Raw genomic sequence first — 19,128 nt, forward strand, 5'->3', positions numbered from 1 at the left:
TGTATACACAGTTATACATATACATGTATACCTTAGTATACATATATATGTATACCAAAAAAAATGTTGGGCCTCTTATTATAAATCTGGATCGGGTCCAGCCCAAACCAGGCGGCTGTGACCCGGCCCAAACCCCTTTAAAAAAGGAAGAAGAGAGAGGAGCATTTAAAGTGGGGTATACCCCCCATTTCCCCATTTCCCACTTTTTGAGAAAAACCTTCCCCCTACCCCTTCTCTCTCTTCCTTTTTCCTTAACCCTAGCGCCGCCTACAAAATTTTTCTCTCTCTATGCCAAAAATGGAAAAATTTCATAGCAATGGTACTCGTCGCATGCAGCTTTACCATGTCCATTTTGGTGAAAGAATTAAATATCATACCTGAATTCGTGGTTTCAAGACGCGAATATGGTAATAAAATCAATTTTCTTTCTTCTCTTTGCTTTATTATGCTAAGATTATTGTTGTACTATGCTTAAATCTTATTGGTCGAGTTGGAAAAGGCCGGATCGAACTAGATAGGGTTCAAATCGGACCATCCACATGTTTGAGAAATCGTTTGAAGTGTAGATCTATTATTTGAAAAGCATTTTCTGGTGATTGCATTTTGTCCCACATCGTTTGTTTTGAGAGATTTAGGCAAATTAGGGGGTTCTATAAAAATAGAACCCCCACCCCTTTGCAAAAACCAGTTTGAAAAACTGTGGAAAAAGGTCGAAAAAAAAGAAAGAGAAGAAAAGGGATTTTCAGAGAAAAATCTAATTAATTCTTCAAGTTTAAATTTTTTGAAAGGTTTTCAGGAGTTAGAAAGGTTTAAAGGAATCTAAAAAGAGGCGAATTTCAAACATTAAGCCTCTTTCAGTAAAATTTTAAGGCTGCACTATTTGTGAAGTCATTTTCTTGAGTTAAAAAATTTCATTTTTTCATTCGTGTGGTCTATGAGGATGGGTCGTGAGATTTGGAAGCACTTAAAAGCTTTCAAATTCGTTTTTAATCAGGCTACCCCACAAAAGGTTATGCTCTATCCTCTTTCTTTTATTTTTGTAATTAGTTTACATATTAATAGTTTGTTAATGATGTTTGGTTGCTGCTTTTCCCATGATTTAGTTAAGGTTATGCGTTAAAGGAGCTTTGGTTATGATATAGATATAGAGTGTTACTTGTTTCCTTTTCAATCATGTCTGGCATTGGCAAATGGTCTCTCTTGGAAAGGTTTGAATGTGTATGCCTAAGCAATGCAATGAATGTTTAAATATCCTAGAGTAAACTCTATGAATATCCTGTAGTACATTTGGTGTGGTTATGAACGTTGAAGGTCACTTTTCTTGATGCCTAAGGCTTGAGTCTGATAAGAACAGAATCATAGGATTTATGATAGTTTGATGAAGTTTTTAGGCTAATGTAAATCCTGCTCCATATAATGGAACATTTATAATGCTACAGTGTTGATTTTGGAGACTCTGAAGTAATTGTTTCACATTTCTGAATGAAAATGTAACTTTTCCTTACTGAGCCCTTTTTGAGACCTTGTATGCTTTGCCTGATTATCAACTAATTGATATGAGACCGTGATTGGGATAAAGTCTAGGAAATATCTTCACTAGGTTGAAAGCAAGCTTAGAAGTAGTAAATTCATCTATAAGAAGTCTAATGGCAATTGGCCAAAGTGTTGGAAGTTGTGTTTGCCCATATTTTTGTGAGTCTGAAATCTCCCTAGGTCTGTTTGGGTGTATTAAAGATGGTCAAATGACTCTGAGTAATGGTGTATTGTGCATTAAAGGGCGACTGTAAAGGAGGTGACATCTAGAGCAGAACAGGGCAATCCATAGTGAAGCTGAAACTTAGGATAACTAATAAGATAATGGGGGTGTCAATGGCCCATTAGGAGTTGATAAGAGCCTAGAGAAACTGTTAAGGTTGCTTTGAAATAAAAAAACAGAGCATTATATGCCATTAACTGAACTGATTGTCATTTTTGGTCTCACTTGAGTAGGATTTGGGTCCTGTATTCATATTACTATATTTTCCTCTCTTTTTCATGCCTGATTTTATCAAAAGGAGTCCTAGATAGATTTAAGAGGTCATTTAAAGTCTTGATGTGTATTTTAACTGTCCAAAGAAATGATTGAGGAAGTTGGAATTGGATTTGTCCTGAGTTTGGAGTTTGATATTCAACTTGATTTGCTCAAAAATCTTAAGTAACTCAACTATCCCACTTTTTAAAGTATAAATGAATTAAGGTATTAAATAAGGTTTCATATGGTTTGAGCTTAAAACTGAGGCTGACTAGAAACTATTTGATTCATATGATCAGTTAGGACTTAAATGAGACTTGCAAGCCACCTTTGTCCATGAGTTTTGGTAGTTGGTATGTAGCAGGAGATTAAGGTAAAAGGATAGGGTTTGATTTAGGAGATTAAAAGGTTGAGCCTACGTGTGAGGTGGAGGTAATGACCAGTGGGACCTGGGATCCCTTTTTGCTAAAAGTAAGGTGAAAGAAAGGGATGGGGAGGTGATGATCTCACCCCATCCAGCCCACCTTTCAGGACCCAAAGGCTCCCTTAACTCCTTAAACCTTGTTCTCATGACTATGGAGGTTCAGTAAGGTTGTGTGATAGGCTAATGGTGGCTTGCCCAGCCTTGGGGGAAGTTTCTTGTGATTCCTTGTTATTTAGAAACTAAGTAAGAATAGAGGGACGTCCACTTGTTATATCTTTGTCATGTCTTGAGTACTTTGGGTTCTGTGTTGCCTGAAATTAAGTTTGAAACAAAAAATAGGTGTCTGTCATGACCCTTTCATAATTAGAGAAGTTGAATTGCAATTAGCTGAGCCCTCCCCCCCCCCCCCCCCTAAAAAAAAGGTGAATCATATTTTTTCTCTCTGATGTCTGTATACATGTTACCCCCTTTTTTCCAGAGGTTTGCTTTGTCTGCTGTTGGCTTGCTGTTTTTTTTTTCCTGAGAAAGGAGCTTTGAGAATTGTATAATTTTATATGAGGATTGTGGCCATGTGCAGGCACTTAACTGAATTTAAACTTGGAAATGAATATTAGACTAATCTTAAATTGGTTAAAACTTCCCACTTCTTGAATTAATTAGTATCACCTAGACTTTGCTGAAAACTTACAGTATGACCCAGCCTAAATAAGAACTGTGATCTGCCTAGCCACTACTAATCTTGCATCTTTAGTATTTCAAAGTCTTCTTAAACACAAAATTAGGAGAATCAAGTGACTAGTGTTATTGTGCCTATGCTAAAATAAATAGTGTTCAATAGGAGTTGGTCTGATGCTGGCAATAGAGATGTGTCAAGTACTCCCAAGGACAGTATGGGCCACTTGGGCTAGACTGGTCTTTTCAAGATACATCAAGAGGTGCAGAGAAGTGCCAAGCTCAGCTTGACTCGTAGTATCTACCCTTCAAAATAAGGGGTTTCATGACCAGCCTACATGTCATGGGGGACATCCTTGTCTTAAAGAGATAAGATTTATTTAAATCCCACCATTTAAAAGAAATAGGACTTAAAGGATAAAAGGGGTAGGAAGTTCAACATGATCAAAGGTCTAGGGTGTACCTAGGAGACTAGGAGTAAATGAATAAGATCCTGTTAAAAGGTAGTCTTCAGTGAGTGTCTAAAATAAATGAGCCAGCCTGAGCCTACAGGTAGAAAGTATCATCTGCTAGGAGCCTAAAAAGATTAGATAATGTGAAGAATGAGCCTTGAACTTCATGCTTGTCTTTTTTCTCTTTTTGGATCATCTAGTGTATCTGTAGTTGGCTTCTGCCCCTATCTATTTTGAGTAGTAAATGGTATGAGACTTTGTTGTAACATGGCCATGTATCTGCTATATATTCTAGGATTTTTGTGATATTTTTTTCTGAGAATCTGTAACTAGATAGTCCCAATTTTCATTTAGTGTTGTTATTAAGGCCCTTTGATGTTGAAGTCTTATTTCTTCATGATCATAAGTTGTAGAATTTCCCCTCTGTTTGCCCCTCTCTGTTGTGTTTCTATGGCCCTGTAAAATAAACTAATCGCCTATTCCTAGATATGCCATGAATATGTGAATTGGTAAATCATTCTTTTGATGTGCATGAAAATTAAGTGTGGATTTCTGATTAACTTTGCCTTGTGCATAGCATTTAGACATGTAAGAATAGGATTTAAACATAGAATCTACCTAGGCTTATAAAATAAAGGGAGTATGCATATGGTATACACTTGGTATACACATATCATATCATATGTATTGCAAGGATATATTATATGTATACCTATAAAAAAGCAGGCTGATTATGGACAGTACACATACTCTAATAAAAGAGTATAATTTGTTTGGGCCATTTATTTAATCAAGAACTCTGAAGGTGTGGAATATATGTTGAACGAATACTATTGCATTGTTCTTACTTGCTTCAGTCTCTCATCTTGACTCTGAGTTTATTTAAAAGCCACTGGCATTCAAAATATTTCCCACAAGTTGATACTTGTGCACGGCTTTGGGACCATGATTATATACTATGGCCACATTGGTTTGGTTTGGGAGTTTGAGAAGGGTTTTGGGGATAGGTCTCGCCACTCCCCAATGTCCAGCCATGCCGCGGGTTCATGAAACCCTTTGGAACTTACGCGGTGTCGGGAAAAGGGGTGGTGACAACCTTTTCCCATTGATATATCACGGTCTGAAATTTCCAGTAGGGCGATGGTATATGATTAAGTCCTTGGCCGTGCACTTGTGATCATATGGGGAGATATGTGGACCTATATGTATATATTATGTATGATTATGACAAAGTTAGTCCCGTCAAACATAGATTTAATAAATAGGGACGTGTGTGTATATGTATGTATATGAATGTATGATCCTTATAATAATTAAATCCATCTGAACCTATACTATTTCGACTACTTTGCTTTTCCTCCCACTGCACGACCATTTGGGCCAGAGTCCAGCCAACCTGTTGGGCCTTTCTTTCAAGTCGATTAAAGTCTAAAATGGAAGCTAATATTATGAATGCCCAACCATGGGTGAGAATGGCACGAAGGCCCAGCTATGGGTAAAAATGGTTTTTTTAGGGGTTTTGGTACACCCCTAACTCATTTCTTTCCTCTTTCAATTAGGGGTTTTGGTACACTCCTAACCCATTCTTTGGAAACAAGTTAAGAAAAGTTCACAGAATTTTAGAGCTAACGCCCAAAGATAATATTTCAGGCTCCATTTAAAGCATTTTTTAGGTAAAACAAGTATGTTTTGGGCTTAGCCCAGGAACTGAAGAAAAGGCGTGAGGAATTTTAGCCAAAAAATTGAGATATCTTCAATCAGTTTATGCAAGGGGTATGATTTGGGCCTAAGCCCATGACAAATGGCTTTTCTCATTGCAAACAAATCAAGTTTAAAGAAAAAAAAAATATATCGAGATTAAATTTGATTACGAACCCAAGTTTCTTTAAGCCAGTGCCAATCACTTTTTTCTAAAGGGAGGGGGGGGGGGGGGGTTAAAGGTGTTGTAAAAAACTTACTAAACGGACTAACCAGGACCATGTGTGAGTCTAAGCATGAACGAGTTTCATTTACTCTAAACGTATTGCCTTTACAAAATAATATTATCCTTATGTGTAAAAGGAAACTAATCTTACCCGGATATTATAAATCTGAACCTAAATACCCCATATGTAAGGGGAATATATTCAATTCATTTTTTTCTAAAAATGATATGCAACATGACAGATTTTGCGGGAAATAAACACCAAATAAACATTTCATGCAAATACTCACACATTGGAATTCGAAGGTCAACCGTATAGTATGAATCCTTAATACTAGGGTGCCTAACACCTTCCCTAGAGGATCACCAGAACCCTTACGTAGAACTTTGGATTAAGAAGGATTTTTTCACAGCGTATGAATAAACACTTCAAAGCTGGCTTTCCTAATTTCCTAAAAATTAGGTGGCAACTCTTTTGAAAACAAAGTCCGAAAGAGCACCAATGAGTTCGAAGTATCTTTTCCGAGCGCTAACCCCGCCCGCAAAAATGCGAACCGTAACAGCAACAATTTTTATAAAGCAAGAGGTTTGCTCAGAAGAAAAGGTTACAAAGTACAAAATTAAAAGAACTTCAGTTCCCCAAGTAATTTATAGAGGACAAACCACCAGTCTAACCCTTGTCAAATTTGTGGAAGGAAAAATCACGGAACCATGACATGTTTTAACGTGGGATTACTCCTATCAGATGCAAAAAGAAATTCCTCAAGCTCTTGAGCTACTTTCTTGCATGACCAATCTGAAAACAATCTATACATGAACTCTGGAGCAGGCCACCATACTAGTCAACATGTAATCTTAATAATCCCTTTCAGTATAAAGGTAATGAGTCTGTTGTAGTAGGGAATGGAGATATGCTTGAAATTACAATTATTGGAGATAAGTGTCAACAAAAGGTTACACCTAAAGGATATATATGTAGTCCCTAAGTTGAAGATGAATCTCATATCAGTTAGTAAGTTTGCTAAAGAAAATGATCGTTTGCTAGAATTTTCTGACTCAGAATTTATTGGGAAGGATAAGAACACAAGGACCACTCTGGCAAAGGGAAGTAAAAAGGGAGACTCTTTTGCTTTGAAGGAAATTTACATGATGCATTAACAACTGTACGAACTGAAAAAGATAAAAATTCAGTGTGACATAAACGATTAGGATACCCTAAATCCAGGACTCTTCGATTTTTGCACTCCGATAGGTTTATTAGCGTTAGTAGTTGGAATAATGTCTATTCAGTTTATGCAAGTTACCAAATGGAAAAAGTTATAAATTACCCTTACCAAGTATGACATTATTGAAAATAAATTGTGATTTTTGGGTCCGGCACCTATTGCATCATCACAACATATAAAGTTCTATGTTACTTTTGTTGAAGATTGCATGAGATTTTTTTTTGGCTTTACCCTTGAAACAAAAATACAATTTTTTAAAAGATTTTTTGATGTTTCAAAAGCTAGTTGAAAATCAATTTTCAAGGAAAATTAAATTGTTTCAATGTGATGGTCGAAGAGAGTTTAGAAGCCAAAATTTCATAAATCATTTGAGTCACTGTGGTATCCAGAGACAAATATCTTGGCCACATACACTAGAATAAAATGGAGTGACCGAATGAAATGGAATTGATTCACTGTCAGAAAATAGATCCACTGAGTCTGACTCCATCGGTGCTACTAGCACTATCATGGTTGACAATTCTCTTTCTTCAAGATCTGCCTCAGGTCCATCTAGTTCCTCAAACACATACACTTATCCACATGGAATTGATTTATTCGTTGAGTTGCCACAGTTACCTTCCACTGCAGCCTCATCTTCCCAGCTTATACAATTTATTAATGCAACCAACAATCATCATTTGCTCACTAGAAGGAAGACATCCTCCATGGATGATCCTCCTATGTTCCTCCGCCTTAAAACTTCTGTTTACCAAGATATCATCGAACTAATAACTGTTAAAGAAGCTATATCCAAGCCCTAATGGTTAGCCGCTATGAAAGATGAGATGCATGCTCTTTTGTCCAGTGAAATGTGGACTCTCGTTCCTCGGCATCCTTCCATGAAGTGGTTGGATCGAAGTGGGTTTACAAGGCAAAGTTGAAAGCAGATGGCTTTGTAGATTGGATTAAAGTGCGATTAGTATCTAGAGGTTACACCAAATTGAAGGACTTGATTTTGATGATACATTAAGTCCGGCGGTGTCACGTCCCCACTTGGGGAGCGTGCGGGCACGGATCATTTCCTAGCTCGGTAGGCGAACCTTTCCCTTATTCACACCCAAATAATAAATAAAGTAAATTCAATCACCCAGAATTACATAATAATAAGTCTAACGTAAATAGGTAAATATAATAAGTGTAGAAGATACATCAAATCCCCAAAATCTGGTCTGAATAGTACAAGAGCCACTACATAATGTCTAGGAATATACAAGTCTCAAAAATCCATAAATACTGTCTAAATGATAGAATATAAAGATAGGAATAGATAGAGCCATCCGGGCAGCGAATCCGTCCAACTGCTCACCCTAGAATGCTCGTCAGACGACCACGAGACTCAGTCACGAAGCGTAGAAGTTGAACCGGTCACGAACTCTGCACTCAAAAAAGAACAAAGCAAGTTAGAATCAGTACAACAACACGTACTGAGTAGGCATCATAAGCCGACAACAGTTAGAAAATCATATATATAAGAAAGAGACTGAAAAAGTAAGCATGCTCACAATCAGATAAAACTCAACACAGTCCAAAGTATCAAATCCACTACCAAATCACCTAGTATATCACCTCAAGATCCACTATAAATCCAAATCACAAACTCAAGAATCACTATCAAGTACACATATCTCCAAATATCAACCAACAAGTCCAATACAATGCCATACATAAACATGAGATGAATGCAATGCAAATGCAATGGTACACACACACTTCGAGCTGAATATCTCATCCCCTCGACAGTCATGACCCATGGGGGACCGCTAGGTCCATGTATTAATTTGCTATGGCACACAGCCCGATCCGATAGTTAATGTTCCAGAACGTGCAACCCGATCCCAGTCAGTGTTACGGTTCATGCAACCAGATTCAAGTAAGTGTTGCGGCGTGCACCCCGATCCCAATATATGTATAAATGAGTGAATCCATGGTAACAATGCCAACAAGAATATATGAATCAATGGTGCCATACATGGACACATATCTCAATCACAACATCAATATCATAACCTTTCTTTCCTTCCCAACAACCTCAATCATGTAAAATAAATTCTCTGAAACATGAAGTAATCACTAAGCATCAACTCTAGAATAAATCACGTGGCGACAAGCCAACAACTCACAACTAAGCAACCTCTCAATAGAGCACAATAAGGCGACAAGACATAATCAACAACAATACCAATCTAAGTATTCCATCCCAACTTCATACTGAAGGTTTACATGATTTCTCCAACAATCACTAACTCTACATATGATTCACTAACCGAAGTCTAACTAAAAGGTAAGTCGTTGTAGCGGCATCCATTACCGCTACTGCGAGTCCGCTACTGCGGTTGGTCGACCGCTATGGCGGCTCACCACAATTACACTACGATCGCTATAGCCGTCAGCCCGTCACTACAGCGAGGCCGTTGCGGTAGTTCTGGTGCCCCTGCGGCAGACACAAGACACCAAACACCAGAATGTTACTGGGTTTTGACCAATCTCAATCCGAAATCTGACTATCACCTGAGGCCCCATAGATACAAAACAAACATGCAACCACACATAAAAATGCGCTACGAACTAACCTGTGGCCTCATATTTCCCAACGGAGGTCTATTTGACCAAGTCAACTCCTAGTGGCCTAAAGCCAAGTTTCCAACCCAAGTCCCAAAATGCTCCTAATTGCATTGGGAACCGAACTGAACACACTACCAAGTCATAAATGACCATACAGACCTCTCAAAATTGATGGAATTAAGGGAAACGGTTTGTTTATCAAAAAGTCAACTTTGTGTGAAACAAATCCCACTTTAAGGTTCAAACCTCCTAAAGTCACTCTAAAACCCGCCTGATGACCTTGGGAAAGGGTCAACAGGGTTAAAAGAGTCATTAGCACTATAACGACCAACCGGGTCGTTACAGGTGGTTAAGGCGACAACCATCAGATTGTGCTCACTATTGCTACTACCAAGCATTGGCCTCTAAAGCAATTGAATGTTAACAATGAGTTCTTACATGTGGTGAACTCAAATAAATAGTCTTCCTGGAGAAACCTCGGGGTTCTAAAATACTACCTTTCCCGATTATGTTTGTCATCTAAAAAAGTCTCTTTATAGTGATAAACAAGTCCCTTGAATAATGGTTTCTATTAGGATCAAACTACTACCTATGTACTCAAAAGAACCAGGTTTCTTTGAGCAACTATGCAAGAAGGTAAATTACGGAATAAGTAAATCAACACAAGGATTTTTGGATGAAAAACTCTTTGCACAAGGGAGGAAAAAAACCACGGTCTATCTATTATAGGAATTTCCCAAACTCTACTAAAACATGGGAAGTTTAAGGTTACAACGACTTATACACCTAAAGAACTGTTCCTAACAAAACCACCTCTACCCACTTAATATTCAATACTTCAATGACTCTATCCAGTCAAAGAAGCACCGTACAACTTGACACAAACACCTATTACATAATACTAACAAATGTAAATAGATGGAACCATATTTTGAACCTGGCTATTACAAGCAAAGAACTAAAATATAAATCTTAATAAGCTCGGGTTCTTTGTAGTTGGTTCTGCTAGAGGCTAGGTGTTGACTCCACTCCTCACATTGAAATTGTATCATGATTGTGTTTAAGCTCTATAGCTTCTTCGTGTCGTGTTTATATGGAAGTAGTTGCACCTTGTCTTGTTGAATCTAATCAAGTATTGGTTTCATAATTGTACAAAAAAAATCAATCCTTATTTCACTTGGATCTTCCTTATTTCCTTATATGCGCGTCAACTTCTCCTTTTCCTACTTCAATGCTAATTCCATGTATTTTCTTGTGGTAATATTTTCATAACTTGTAAACCAATCTTTCATCAAACTGGAATGAGTCATTATTCCAATTTCTCCCAGTTGGCATGAAATTGCTCTTTGTCAGTCTTTAATGTTGTGTAATAAGGATCAATTCATTAAACATGTCCTCTATTGTGACTACTTCACTGAATCCCTTGGAGATCTATTCATACTTTTGGTTCTTGAATGCCTTCCTTATATCTCCTTGATTGTCTTAGGGTACATTGTTTGTCAAATCATCAAAAACATATTTTAAGCTCAACAAATATTATTAATTTAGTAGCTACTCAACAATTTCCCCTTTGTTGATGATGAAAAAAACATAGCAGCTTCATATGTCTATATGTGCCCTTGATCAACTCCTTCAACCTTCTGTTGCTCTTGATCAATTCTTCCCCCTTGGGCTTAACTCATATGTTGACAATATTCCCTCTTAAAACCAGCTTCATTTCTGTTCTAGCACTATAGCTTCGTGTTGATACAACTAAGTCTCATTACACAAGGTTTGTGAGCTTGTAATAGTTCACCCTTAAACAAAGCAAGGTTTGTAAGCTCGTTGAGTTGGATGATAGTAGTTTACCTTCCATTAATTGCATCCTACTTGATGGCTAGATTACATAACTAAGCAAGTTTTGATGGCCTGCTTAATATGTTAGGAACTAACCTTCCACTCTTTGCAACCCTATATGTAACATTATGTACTTCCGAACTAAGGCATAGAACTGTGGAATCAGAAGAGCATAATCCTTCTATGTGTTGCGAGGCAGAGGGAGCTCACTCAAAAGAGAGACAAGGTCTTTGCCACCCTATAGACCTTACTCGGTGAACAATAATGGTTCTAAAATGAAAATAAAAAATTTGACCAAGTATGAGAAATCAGGGAAGGCACGCTAAGCGAATCTTAAAGCGAGACATCACCTCGCTATCGGGTCATCGAATAAAGCCTAAAGCGAGGCAGCACCTTGCTATATAGCTCGCCTAGGGAAGCCCATGGCAAGGCAACACCTTGCTTTAGGGCTCGCTGAGCCAGCTCAGACCCAATCCTATAAATTCCATACTTAACCCGAAAATTCATTTTTCAGTCTATCCAACTTCGTGGAAAAACCCTTAGGAAACGTTTTCCTCTCCTCTCAACCTCCCACATCAAGATAAGATCATTTATATGATTCTTAATCAGTCCTAGCATTAATTTCATGATTCTTAAACAGAAGCATAGGACTTCCAAGGTAAATCCTTCTCAAGCAATCCATGTTAGGGTTTTGGTGTTCTTTGTCATAAAAGTTGTTTAGTTTATTAGATTGGAGTGAATATAGGTATGAAAGGCTAACTCTATACATGTGGGAATGTTGTTGATCTTCCCCGCACCACGTTTTTCACTATTACTGTGAATTGCATACACAATAAAGTTATGCCCTAGTTTCATGAAAAGTCTCAGAATGTCTATCCTTTAAAACATATAGTTTCGTAGGTTTTCATAATTGTCATTCCAAACATCACGAACTCAGTACGTAATCCATGTGGGATCATGTTTGAAATTCGATAAGTCCTGGTCATGAAAAAACAAAATGCTTATGAACAATTAATACTTTAAATTCTATAAACAATCCTTGATTCCATGTATCAAAATAGTAATGCTCAACATTCAAATTTATGAATTATAACATGATTCTTAGTTCCATGATATAAATTGCTAAATGGTGAACACATGTACTTGGGCCCAAAGCCACAAAATTGTGCACTTATAAGTGGGCAAGAGGCCACAGTTTATGAACTTAGTGAAAACAGGTGATTTCCCATGTTCACTAAAGGGGTAATGATTTTGACCCTTATGTTTAATTCATTTAACCTTATGTTTTCAAATTCAGTTCGATTTCAGTATCCAATGTTCAGTTATGACTTATGTTATTGATTCGGGTTGCCCTTTCCCCAGGCACCCCGCTTACTATTTCCTTCATTCAGTTTCTTTACATGCAAGTACAATTCAAATGTACTTACATCCCTTTTGCCTGGGGCCTGCATTTTATGATGCAGATATTGATTTATACGATAACAGATCTGTTCGTTAGGACCTCCCTCGTATCAGCCGCTTGGTGAGCCCTAGTCTCTTTCGAGACATTGCTTTTACTTTCATTTATTCAGTTATGTTAGACAGTCTGGTGCACCGGGGGCCTTGTCCCGGTAAATAGTCAGTATTTTAGTACTCTTCAGAGGCTTCTTATACTAGAGTAAGATTCAGTCAGTATTTTCAGTTAGTGTGTTAGCCGTGTCGGCTACATCTTTCTAGTCTCAGACTTATCTCAGTATTTCATAATTATTATCTTCAGTCAAAATTTTTTGCAGTTCATCATGCTTTAAGTACATCAATAAAATTATATTTTTAACAGTTTAGTAAGTAATGATTGGTTCACTTGGTTCAAGGGTTCAGGCATCAGGTGCCAGTTTTTCTTAGGGCCAGCTTCGGGACGTGACACTTTAGGCGGTCAGATTGTGTGGAACCAACATGTGTCCAATGATAAGTGTAAGGACTAAGTTCTTTCAATCTTCTCTGCAGGACAACTCTTCCCCTTATATCCCCTATCTCCAGAGCCTTCTAAATAGGATTGAACTCTTTTATAAATAAGACCCAATTCTTTTACAATGTTTTCTAATTGGCAACTGGCTATGGTGTAGCTTTAACCATCTTAGACCACTTTCAATCTCCATGTTGTCATGTAATATATGTTCCTGATATATCTGATGTTAGCATATGAACTGTATAAATATGAACTAAATCTTCCCCCTTTTGACATCATCAAGAAGTAAGTGTATCAACAAGATCCAGTGCATTCAATCAATATCAAACTCATGGCTACTCGAGCAGCATTATCATGAACATGATACAAGAGCAATAACAACATAATCTAGTTAAAACCTTAAGCAAAATATTTGCATGCACCACATTAAGTCATAAGACGCAAACCAAAGGATTGGTATATATCAATCTAAAACTACCACGAAATATATGGAAATCAAGTTGGTATTTGGTAAGATTTAGGCTTGGTATTGATTGTGACGGGACAGGGACCAGGTTCTCTGTTTAAGCTCAATTTGTGTAAGTAAGTCGATATAGCTTGTTTTAAGGTGTGTAAATATATCCTCCTTTTTGTGTACTCTCAACCTTTAAGATCATTTGTCCCCCCCCCCCTCCCCAAACCTCCTCATCTGCATCTTTCTTCATATTTACTAACTTTATTTAGAGCCAGCCTTGCTTCATCACATTCTATATTGACAGCTTCCCTCTATTTAATCCCTTTACCCCCTTTGTCACTAACTCGCCCAATGTTTCTCCATGTTCAGCATATTCCTCTTCTTTTTCAAACTCTTACTATATCTTTCACCTGGGTCACTGCTTGTGTTCTATAGTAACAAATATTTCAATTTCTTAGCATATGTAACTTTGGGAGTTTTCTATTGGTGATCCTTTGAAGTGGGTTGATGTAACGACCCGGACGATCATTTTCAGAACCGATGCTCTATTTTGCATGTCGTATATTCCAGAAGCTCCGTAATAATTTTTTTTGACTTGCTTGCAAAATTTAACATCAAACAGATATCATTTGGTTCACTTTAGGAGAAGGTTTCATTTTGGAAATCTCGGTATTTAATTATTTAGATTAATTGTTCATTTTGGGAAAACGCGCTCTGATTAGTGATTTGAAGAATTTTTTATATTTGTAATGTTATTTATGACTTGTAGAAATTGACGTAGCTAATTCTAGAGTTCGTTTGATTGGTTTTTGACAATTAAGGCGGTTTTAGTATTTAATATGCCTATTTATGGTGAAAAGATGGTCACAAGAAGAAATAAGACTCGGATTCAGAATTTGTTGCTTCCGTTAGCTTCATACTGATGTTTACAATTTGCGGGGATGAGTGGTGCGATTCTCGAGACTTTTGGATTAGTTTTGGGTAAGGAAGAGGATATTTTTAAAATCCTTAAGTTAAGAAATGAAGAAGTTTGACCAATGTCAACACCGGGGGTAAATGAGTCTGTTTTTGAAGTTTCGTCGATTCCATTAGGTCCAGAATGTGATTTATGACTTAGTTGTCATTGGTTCGGTTCTAGAGAGGTTCGGATGTGATTTAGGTGGTTGATTGAGAAACTTGCTTTTGAGATGATTTGAAGTTTTCCACGGTCAATATCAGGTCAAGACAGTCCATTTGGATATTTTGAGTTTGAGCAGGTTCATATGATGACTTTGGACTTGTCCACAAATTTTGTTAGATTTCGATGAGTTTCGAATGAGTTTGGGTTGTATGGTGTTTGTTTTTCGTTTTGACGTCGTTTTAAGCATAAAGGGTATCATATTGAGAAAACGAGCTTTGATTTATGTTTTGATTGATCCGTTAGATCTGTATCATAATTTTAAAACTATAGCAAAAAGAACCGTCGCATTTCGACATCGTATGAGCGAGATATGTGATTTTTCTAAATATTGTTGTTGCCGGTCTAAAAAAAAGAAGCTTGGACAGTGTATAAATTGGACAGGCTCAAAATATTTAATATTTTGAGTTCGAGAGCTCCGTTTAAGGTGATTATCGTGGTGTTGTCATCTCAACGAGGGGGTAAGTATCTAACCTTTGTTTTGGTGTTTCACCATTATTATATTCCTTTGTTATCATTTTTATTTGTGTTTGGGTTGTTGAAAGGTGGGTTTTGAGCCCTAAAAATATGAGCATGAAAAATCTCAATTTGAGGATCGATTTATGGATAGAATTAGGTGATTTTCCTGATATAGACTATATATGATATAGGTAAACCAATTTTCAAATAAAATTTCAATTTTGCCCTTGAGGGCTCGGGGTTACCTTTTTTGGTTCATTTTTGGATTCTGAATAAAAGAATAGCAATATAGGTATCATTGGACTCGTTTAAACTCGTAGAGTACTATTTTGACTATATTGGACCCAGTTTTACAATAAAATTACAGTTTTGACATGGGGAGTAGCTTAAACGTTGAATGATATTCATGTCGATTGTGGCTTGAGGAATTCTATGGATTTGGTAGATTAACTCTTTTGTTTTGACATTTTGATTTTGACGTGACACTTTTATATTAGTAGATATGCTAGTTTTTTTATGCCCATGTTTTGTTGTGTATTAGCAATATCCTTGGCTTTTCTTTGCCGTGTTTTTTTATCGAGGATGCTAATGTCTTTTGAACCTGGTGGTTTCAGGTAGTTTGTAGTCAGCTTGTCCCTATGATGGATAGTAGGGCACTCTCTTAAGGTAAATAAGCCTTGTAGGTTAGGTGTAGAAGTGAGTTTTAGGTAGTCTAGTGTTACACCTCGTATCTTCGAAGAGCACTTATCAAATTTGAAACATAAGTATGTTGAGTTATGGTTATGTAAAACCATTTTGGAATACAAGGAGCAAGCATTATTAAGTATATTTTAATGAGTGAATGATGTATATAAGGTATACCGGAAGGTTTTATAAGGAAATGAGTGGAAGAAATTGAGTAGTACGACTTTGGAGGAAGGATGGGTAAAGTTTCCTGTGAATATTTTGGTCCAACTTGAGGGAAGAATATCTCTTAGCATATGAAGTGTTTTGAAGTTAAACAAAAGCCTAAAATGACGTTCATCGATTCTAGTTTGCAACGCACCAAACCGCTTATCGATAGGACATCGGAGTAGAGAATTATGAACGTTACAAATTCGGCTGACAAAGCAGAAACGTGTGCTACAGTACTGCTACAGTAGCTGCTACAGTGACCGAGCCAAATTTGAACCTTATAAAAGGGGCAAAACCTCTTTTTTTTTTCACCAAAAATCAGATTACATATAGGGGTATTTATGTCATAAAGCAAGTGAGGAATTAGAGTGATTTTGATTAGTCGCGGCTCGGGTAGCGCATAATCGTAATTCTAGTATTGTTGTGCGGTGGATTTTGATATGGATTCCAAGTGGATATTGAAGATATTGCTATTTCAACAAGAATAAGGTATGAATCTCTCTTTAGTAATTTTACTTTCGGTTTATTCACGAAGATAGAGTGATTAAATGGTCGTATAATAAAGTTGTTGGTTGTAGAAATTAGAAAAACGCTGTGAGGGATATTTTATGGTACATATTGGTGTTGGAGATGATGTTATTAATGTTGATATTTTTGTTGTTGTTGTTGGTTGCTGAATTGAGATTTCGGGCTAGGCATATAAACAGAGGAGATGCTGTCAAAATTTCGGCAGATTCTAGAAAGGTTTACTTGAAAGTTTAGCACAAGTATACTACGATGAGTCTAATTATAGTGTGAATCCTCTTAAATGTAGACTTGCGAGCTCGGACAAATAAATGTAGATAATTAGAGACTGAACAAGTATGTTAAGGCTCGTCCCTTTCTTTCAAAGGCATGATTCCTATGAATGTTTCCATAACCTCCTTGATGATGATGATGATTTCATGTTTAAAGGTTTCAAGTTTATGATTTCTATGTTATTACGAGAATGTTGAGTTATTTCATGATTTTCTCGATTTTATTCATTGTTGTTGATCTTTCCTTATAATAATTGTTCCTTCAAGGCGAGATAGAGCGATGATGATTATTCCATAATATAAACAGAGGTTACCGACCTTACATCACTCCGATAGTCATAGCGTTCTTTGGACTCTCATGCATGCTACTTATGTTATAATGTATTTATATGTATATATTTACATAACCGAGTCCCTTACTAAAGGGTCGGGTACGATATATATTTACATAACCGAGTCCTTTACTAAAGGGCCGGGTACGGTATATATTTACATAACCGAGTCCCTTACTAAAGGGCCGGGTACGGTATATATTACATAACCGAGTCCCCTACTAAAGAGCAGGGTACGATATATATTTATATAACCCAGTCCCATAATGGGTCGGGTATGGTATACAGATTATATATATGCATGACTCACCACATAAGGTACAGATGCATTGGTATCCCTTGATTATCATACTTATCTCATGTCATCTTTCCATTCAGTCATGACCTTCACTACTGTGTTTCATGCTTTACATATTCAGTACATTTTCCGTACTGACCCCTTTTCTTCGGGGGCTGCGTTTCATGCCCGCAGGTGCAGACACTCAGTTTGGTGATCCGCCAGCCTAAGACTTCTGCCCAGCTGATTGGAGAGCGCCATTGTTCCGGAGCTTGAGTCATTTTGGTACAGATCCTTTGATATAGACTTATGCATATCCATGGGTATGGCGGGGCCCTATCCTATGATATTTCATTGTTATACTCTTAGAGGTCTGTAGACATGTGTGGGTTGTATATATGTTTGGTTAGATATATCGACGTAGTTCGTTTTGGATATTCCCGTATACAGTGGCAGCCTTGTCGGCTTGCATATTTTGTTATGTTTTGGTTAGCTGTAACTCTTCAGGAGACAGGTTCATTCTGATATATGACATTATGAGTCTACAACATGCTTTTACAAATTTCCATATTGTCCTTAGTTCAGTCTGATTATATCTTGCAGGTTCGTACACGGGTGTCCAGCTCGGGCACTAGTCATAGTCCATCGGTTTGGGTCGTGACATATAGGAGTAAAAATGGTGTTGGGATGTGAATTTTTGCCCCTCGGCCAACTTTTGGCTTGCTTGATACCAACTTATTTAAACATTGCCACATGAATTCTTGATTTTTGAAAAAGAAAACTAATTGAATTAAGGATTCTTGTTTTGACTTTTAGACTCAATATTTGGCTCTTACTTTCACTAATTAGTCTCTTTATGCTATGAGTGACTTTTTGAGTTCATTAGTTTCAATTGGGTTTTGGATATATATTCTACTTGGGTTTTTATGTGCCATGTCTTGTGAGGTTTTTATGGGTTCTTTTGCATTATTTATGGTCTAGAACTTGCCCGGAATGAGTTTCATGGAAAAATCCTAGACTACACTTGGTTTGAAAAGTGATGTTAGGCCTTCTTCTAAACGTATTTGTGCCTTAAATTTCCTACCCTTGCATATTTTCCCTAGTCGACCTCTTTTGAGCCTTTAACCTTTTTGTTTGCAACGATGTTACAAGCTTTAACCTTTTGTTCTTTATTGACCTATCTTTTGGCATCCTGCCTCCCTGAGTGGTTTGAAAGTGCAAACATAGGCTAAAAGCCTAAGTTGCGGGAAGTTGTTATGTGGGAGTTACTTTAAAGGTGAAAAAAAGGTTGTAGAATAGAAAAGGATTTTTTTTTTTTGGGAACTTCCTTGTTATTTTGAAAAAGAATAAAAGAGAGAAGAAAAAGGAAGGAATAATAAAGAGTTGTGAATAAAGAGAAGACTAGGTGGTGAAATGAAAAATGAAGAAAAGGGTGGAAAAGTTTGAAAGAAAGTGTGCTTTGATTGTTACAAATTGTAGTGCTTAGGGAGGTTTTGAGTCACTGTTACCTAAATTGTGCCCTACATTAACCAAAAGCTTACATTACAACCCCTTATGTCATAATTGATTTTGAACCAAGTGTCTACATTAGTGGAGAAATACATTAAGGGCAAGCCTATAGTACTACTTATGTTCATTTGACCA

At 37.0% G+C, this 19,128-nt stretch overlaps 1 long non-coding RNA gene across 2 annotated transcripts in view; it reads left to right on the plus strand.

Moving 5' to 3' along the window:
* Positions 1-18,032, plus strand: part of LOC132599708 (uncharacterized) — a 32,758-nt gene extending 14,726 nt beyond the window's left edge. Inside the window, exons 1-2 of one of the 2 annotated variants that reach the window (XR_009566956.1) lie at positions 68-407; positions 17,680-18,032. This is a non-coding gene — a long non-coding RNA (uncharacterized LOC132599708). Of the gene's footprint in view, positions 1-67; positions 408-17,679 lie in introns of those variants that run through there. The other variant, XR_009566955.1, reaches the window with a different exon arrangement.
* Positions 18,033-19,128: the final 1,096 nt, after the last annotated feature.

This window comes from Lycium barbarum, chromosome 6, assembly GCF_019175385.1.
Source record: "Lycium barbarum isolate Lr01 chromosome 6, ASM1917538v2, whole genome shotgun sequence".
NCBI lineage: Eukaryota > Viridiplantae > Streptophyta > Magnoliopsida > Solanales > Solanaceae > Lycium > Lycium barbarum.